The following is a 6000-nucleotide window of genomic DNA, read 5'->3' on the forward strand; positions in this document are numbered from 1 at the left end:
TGCAGCAAAGTCAGTCTTTGGCCAATAAATGTGCATATGCCAACAGTGGCAGAGGTTATGGCAGGAAGGTTGTACTAAATTCTGCTCTTGGTTTGCCAGTGAGGTCACTGTGACCTGTGCAGATAAGGAGAGGTCTTGAAACTATTTGACTTACAGTGACAGGGGTGGGACTTGGATTGATGTCCTGGTGTGGAGTTCATAGAGAGAGCAATGGGGTTACCAGAGAGACTGGGTTACTGTTTGTTTGGTGTGAGGATTGAGCACAGGAGAGGCAGCTTGAACAAGCAGGATGCTGCTGGGGCTGTGGCAGCCAGCAGTTGCCCTACAAACCTCGTTAAAGCTGTGTGTCTGTAGCCTTCCAAGTCTGTGACTCCTCATCCAGTGCAGTGTTCACTGTTGCTCATACTGATCAATGTGTTTGTGAAAATAGCCTGCAGGCAGTTATGACAGACCACACTGAATTACAGATCCCAGGTGTTAGTGCTCATTCCTGGGTGGAGGGGAGCCAAAGGACGGGTCTGGAGTTTCACTGCTGCTGTGAACTTCAGTGAACTTGGCTGGAGCTGTTGCACCAGCACTCAGACCAACCCCACAGCCTCTAAGTGGATTGTTTTTGAGGGGTAGATTGCCAAGGCTGTTGAGGTGACAGTTTCATGCTGTGTTTTCTGTCTTGGTTACCACTTTGTGTCAGAAGACAGCAGTACAGATCCTGTCTGGTTCTGTCAGCCCTTGGCTGGTTGCTTCATGGAATCAGTGGCCTTGTGCATAACAGTGGTGTAAGTAGTCCCAGGAAGTGGGAAGCGGTTTGTGTAATTATCCTGTGCTCACGGAAAGATGACACTTAACAAGCTGAAGTCACCTGCTGGTGGTTAATGAGGCAGGCCTGGAGCAGAGCCAAGACCAGGAAAAGTGTAAGTGGTGGGAGGGCCTTTGCTGATTTACCATGAAGAGCTCCTCTAGTGCTGTCCTCTTAGCTGGCATTATCTAGGGAAGGTCTGGAAAGGCTGTCAGTGCTATGGATCTGCAAGTCTGGCCTGTCCTTTTAGGATAAGCAAATTCTGCTGTATACTTAATCATTAAGGGCACTGCATCTCCTCAGAGAGTTTTTGTGAACCATTGAAATTCTGCTCCAAACTGGATCCTAACAAGGGCAGAGCTTGTTCTTTGTCCTGCCACTTCAGGGGAAATTCACCATCATCTGATTTGTTAGCAAAAAATATTGCTGCTGAAGGAATTGCATGGTTCAAATAAACATTCAGTGTGTTCAGAGCATAGATTACACTATTCTGGGCCTGATTAATGATCTGTGCAGGTTTCAATACAGTGATGGCATCGAATTGTGTATTTGGTGTGATGAAAGCTTTGCTCCCACTGGACTTTCATGCAAACTAGAGTTTGTCATGGAGGGTCATAGGGACTACAGGCTTTGCAGGGAAGGCTGAAGCACAGCCTGCAGCAAATGTTGGCATTACGTGCTTAGATATTCAGTGCAGAAAATGAGCTGTTGCTTCAAGGTGGGACCTGATTACCAGGGGTTTTTTTCAGAGGCTGAAGGGTTTGTCTAATCTCCTTCAGTTGATGACTCACTGGGAAAGAAGGAGTAGTGATAAATTTGAAAAGGAAGCAGAATAAAAGGTTTGGCAAAGACACAAAACATCTGCTCCCAGCTGTGCTGCTGCTGCTGCTCTGGGTTACCTGGGGTCAATCACATGTCATGCTGCAACTGTTCTCTTTGTCTTTTCGTCATCCTGTCAGTGTAAAGACATCAGCTTTTTCAATCAGCAATTGCAGCACCAATATCCAGTCTCATCTGTCATCTCACCTGGGACTTCTAGGTTCTACTTGAAACCAGTAATTTGCAGGTACATTCAGCTTAAAAAATGACAGCCCAGTAAGAGCATAGGACACCCTGGCACATTCCTTGATTATTCTACTCTAACAAGAGAGAGAAATGAGATTTCTGATAGCATTTCTCAAATATTTACCCTTGTTCTTTCTAACCCAACTTCCGTTGTTTACTTTTTTTTTTTCTTTCCCTACATACTTGTTTCGTCTTGCAGTCAAAACAAACATTGCTTCTGATGGCACTTGAGATCTCACAGGCTCATGTGATTGAAAGCATTTCTTGTGCAGATTTCTTGTGCAGCAATCACTCTGGGTTGTTTACAAAGGAACAGCCAGAAATTAAGTGGACTGGGACTCTTAATGGAAGCTGTTTGTTAAATACCACTTGTGTGCTGAGCTTAGTCAGAGATTAGATGCAGGTTAAGGGAAGTGTTCTCTGAAGAAATAGAAAAACATTGGAGAGCTGAGAACTGGCTTGTGGACACAGAGTACCACATTGCTGATCTTTTCCAGCTCTCCATTTATGCATGAAGAATATATGCCCAGGACTCTCTGGGTGAAAAGACTGTACTTAATTATGTTGAGTTGCGTGAGTCTACAAACATAGCAGGATCATGTACTTGAAAGCACTTGCCTGAATTTTCTGACTATCAGCTGGTCTGAGGAAGGATGCATCCTCTTCTCATGCTTAAGCAGCTGAGGAATCTGGTAATTAGGCTACTGTTAAATCACAGTGTGCTTTATGAAAATTCCCACAGGGACTCAAGTACTTGCCTATTTCATGTGGATAAATTAAAATGATGGGCTCATTGCAACCACTGGTGCTTCTGCAGAACTTCTCAGGAGTAAATCTCAGCAAAGTTTTAAGGAGGTCAGCCTTGCCAGGAAATGGGGAGGGAGAGCAGCCAAACAAGAGGCCAGTGGCCGAGTTAGGGTGGAAGCCCAGCTCTCCTCTGAGTGAGTGACCCTGTGTTGCTCTGACACACAAACATCAGCTTCCTCTCACGATGACCTGGGGATCTGGGAGCAGCCCAGGCTCCTGGTGATAGCATGGGAACTTCACTCAGCCTGCAGCCACTGCCCATGCCTTGGGACTCATTACCCTTTGGGAATAATTCCCTTGGAATCAGAGTTCCCTATGCAGGATGAGCCTTGTGGTGGTCACCAGGGGTTTAGGAGATTTTCTGCTTCTGCTCTTTGGTCTTTGGTTTAACACCAGAGTGATTTACTTTTGCTTCACTTGCTATAAAACTCTGAGGTGTTAACTCTGAGGTTTTTAAAGGAGTTAATTGTGACTTGGAAATGCCCCTGACAAGTCTGTGACAGCATCCCCAAAACTCACAGCAAACAGAGCTGAACCGAGGTTTTAAAAGGAGTTAATTGTGACTTGGAGATGCCCCTGACAAGAGCCCTGCACAGACTGGTGGCAGCTTTCAGTGCTGCAGTCTGTGACAGCATCCCCAAAACTCACAGCAAACAGAGCTGAACCCTGCAGTGCCCTGCTGAATTTTCTGGCCTGAGCTGTGCTCTAGGATTATGAATGTCTTAACAAGCTGGAAGCATCAGGGCATTGTTGTTGATGTTGTTGACATCTGGTTGTTGATGTGTGCCAGTAGAGTGTCTGTCTGATAACAGCAGTCACTTCTTGTGGCCTTGTTAACTCAGTGGAGACTCTGGGATGCACCAGAGGTCAAACCATGCTTTTTAGTTTGGATACTGGAGTCTCCCTCCTATGTCAGGAAAGCTTCATACTACTCTGATCAGAACTTTTTAATATCATTGGCACAGCTTTTGGTTTAGAAGTCTGATCATCTTTCTTAACTGAAGCCCATGTGGACAGGCTGTAGACACCACATACAGGTTCATCCCTACCTCAGTTTCTTGTGCTGAAGGCAATGGATTGGAGATGGAACTTGCAGCAATGGAAACATCTGAAAGCAGTTTAGGTTAAGACTTACCAAGAATTATGTGAATTAATTATAAATTAGGTTTAGGGACAAGGAATGTGTTTCCACATGGATGGTTCAGTTGGAAACCCAAATTCTTTTTTGTGGTGCACTCAACCTTGGTTGTTGGAGTGGTTTTCTATTTGCAGTCACCAGCTCCTCTATGATTATGCTGTGCTGTGCTGGGTTTTATATCCATCAGTGTGTAGGTAAGGTGTTAAATTGCCAGCCATGGAGCTGGGGACCACCAGTCATTTACTGCTGTGTGTTTGTGCCATTTGTCCCACTAGCCTGAAACCATTTTGTTTTCCTTCTGTCTTCCCTGGCTCTTTCTACTAAGCCCAGGAACATAGACTTTCCTCTGAGTCCCAAAGACCTGCCCTCATCCTTCTGAACTAGGTACCCTTCCTTTTTTCTGCCCACCATCTGCAGCCTCTGCTTGGTTTGGGTAATTTCAGAGATCCACCTGCCTTCTCAAAAGTCAGAAATTTTCCATGCTGTTGTTCCCCTCGATGTTCCTGCTCCCACAGGCCTGCTTCTAGAGGAATAGTTGGCAGGGCTGCTCAGGCAGCACCTGATAAGTAATAGCTGCAGGAATATGGCTGTGCAAGGCTTTCCTCAGCAGATTCATTACTGTAGGTTATTTAAACGTAGCTCTGCTGGATCACTGAATTCTTTCAGCCCAGAGCAGTAGCTGGCAGAACTGTAAATGGATATGGCTGTCAAATTTGCATGTGGTCCTCAAAAACTGCTTTATCAACTACGTGGTATTTGAATTCTCCTCAGTTCAGGAGAAGATACAGCTGCTCAGGGGTTTTTACTACAGTTTTACCAATAGCATAAAAATAACAAGAATGCAATGACTGATAAACCTCCAAAGTGAGGAAGAGGCTGTTTTTTTATTTATGTTTTATATTTAATTTTGTTTACTAGAGCATGCTGTGTTATTAAAATTCGACCTGGATGAAATGTTTTTCCTTTTCCATGCAATCTTTCAACTTTAAAATTAATTTTTTTTTTCTCCTTGCCAATATAGATCAAAATAGCATGTCTTTGATATAACATAAAGTCTTGGTTGTTTGATAGCTTTGGGCTTTTTTCTACTGCTTCCTTTATTAAAAATTGCAGTAAAATGGTTTTAGTTTCTAAATCCAATTCTCAAAACACACCCTTTTAAAGAAGGGTGACATTTTGACAATTCTGAACCGGTTTTCACAATGCCCCCACCTTACAAATGTTTTTTCAAGTATCAGCATTTTCTACCAGCCACAGAATGGTTTTGTTGAACAGCTGCTGTCCTGCTGTGTGGTCACTTCATATCAGTGTGTGACCCCATTTTCTTTGTCACAGTGTGACTCAGCATCTCTAGTGCCTGTCACCAGTTCAGCCTTGGCTGCTGTGGGTTCAGGTATCGATGCAGGGTGACCCCAACGTAGGGAATCAAGAGTCTTGACTCCATGATTCAGAAGGTTGAACAAATGCTCTATAAAGCTCTACTATATTACATTATACTAAAGAAAAACCCATGACCCCTTACAGACAGTCACAACACAGCTTTGACCCAATTGGTCAATCAGTCTAAACAACTAGCAGCAGAATCTAATTAACAAATCCCTTTTGGTAAACAATCTCTATAACACATTCCACATGTGCCAAACAACAAGAACAACAAGTAGTGATAAGAATTCTTCTCTGAGCTTTCTCACTACCTTCCTCAAGAAAAATCCTGGGAGAGAGATTTTAAACAGAGATCTCTCTCTGTTTAAAAAGTATGTAAATACCACATTCAGGGCTCCTGTGTAGGTGACACCTGGCAAGAAAAACCTTATTTTTAGCTCCAGTGAGCAGCAGGGTTCCTGTTTTGCTTTGCTATTCACTGTACCGTTTTATATTTTCATTTTACAAAGTTAGCACCAATTTACAAACGTACAGCCTCAGCAGTCTATGTGTTCAGTATGTGGATTGTAAAATATATCTGATTTATAGCCCCATCCTGGTGTCAGAAATGTAGAGAAACTGTCTATTGGATTTTCAAGAGCAAAAGTGGCCCTTTAAGCTCCAGGTTAATTTGTCTCCTTCTGTGCACTGTGCAAGGCTGATTCTGCTGATGCCAACACTTGTGTTACATCATCTCTATTACTGCTCTTGCAAAGCACTTTTCCAGGCTCACAAGAGACAGTTGAGGCAGTATTTCCAAAGCATTCTGCCT

The sequence above is a fragment of the Onychostruthus taczanowskii genome, unplaced genomic scaffold (assembly GCF_017590055.1).
Source record: "Onychostruthus taczanowskii isolate IOZ18803 unplaced genomic scaffold, ASM1759005v1 scaffold17, whole genome shotgun sequence".
Lineage (NCBI taxonomy): Eukaryota > Metazoa > Chordata > Aves > Passeriformes > Passeridae > Onychostruthus > Onychostruthus taczanowskii.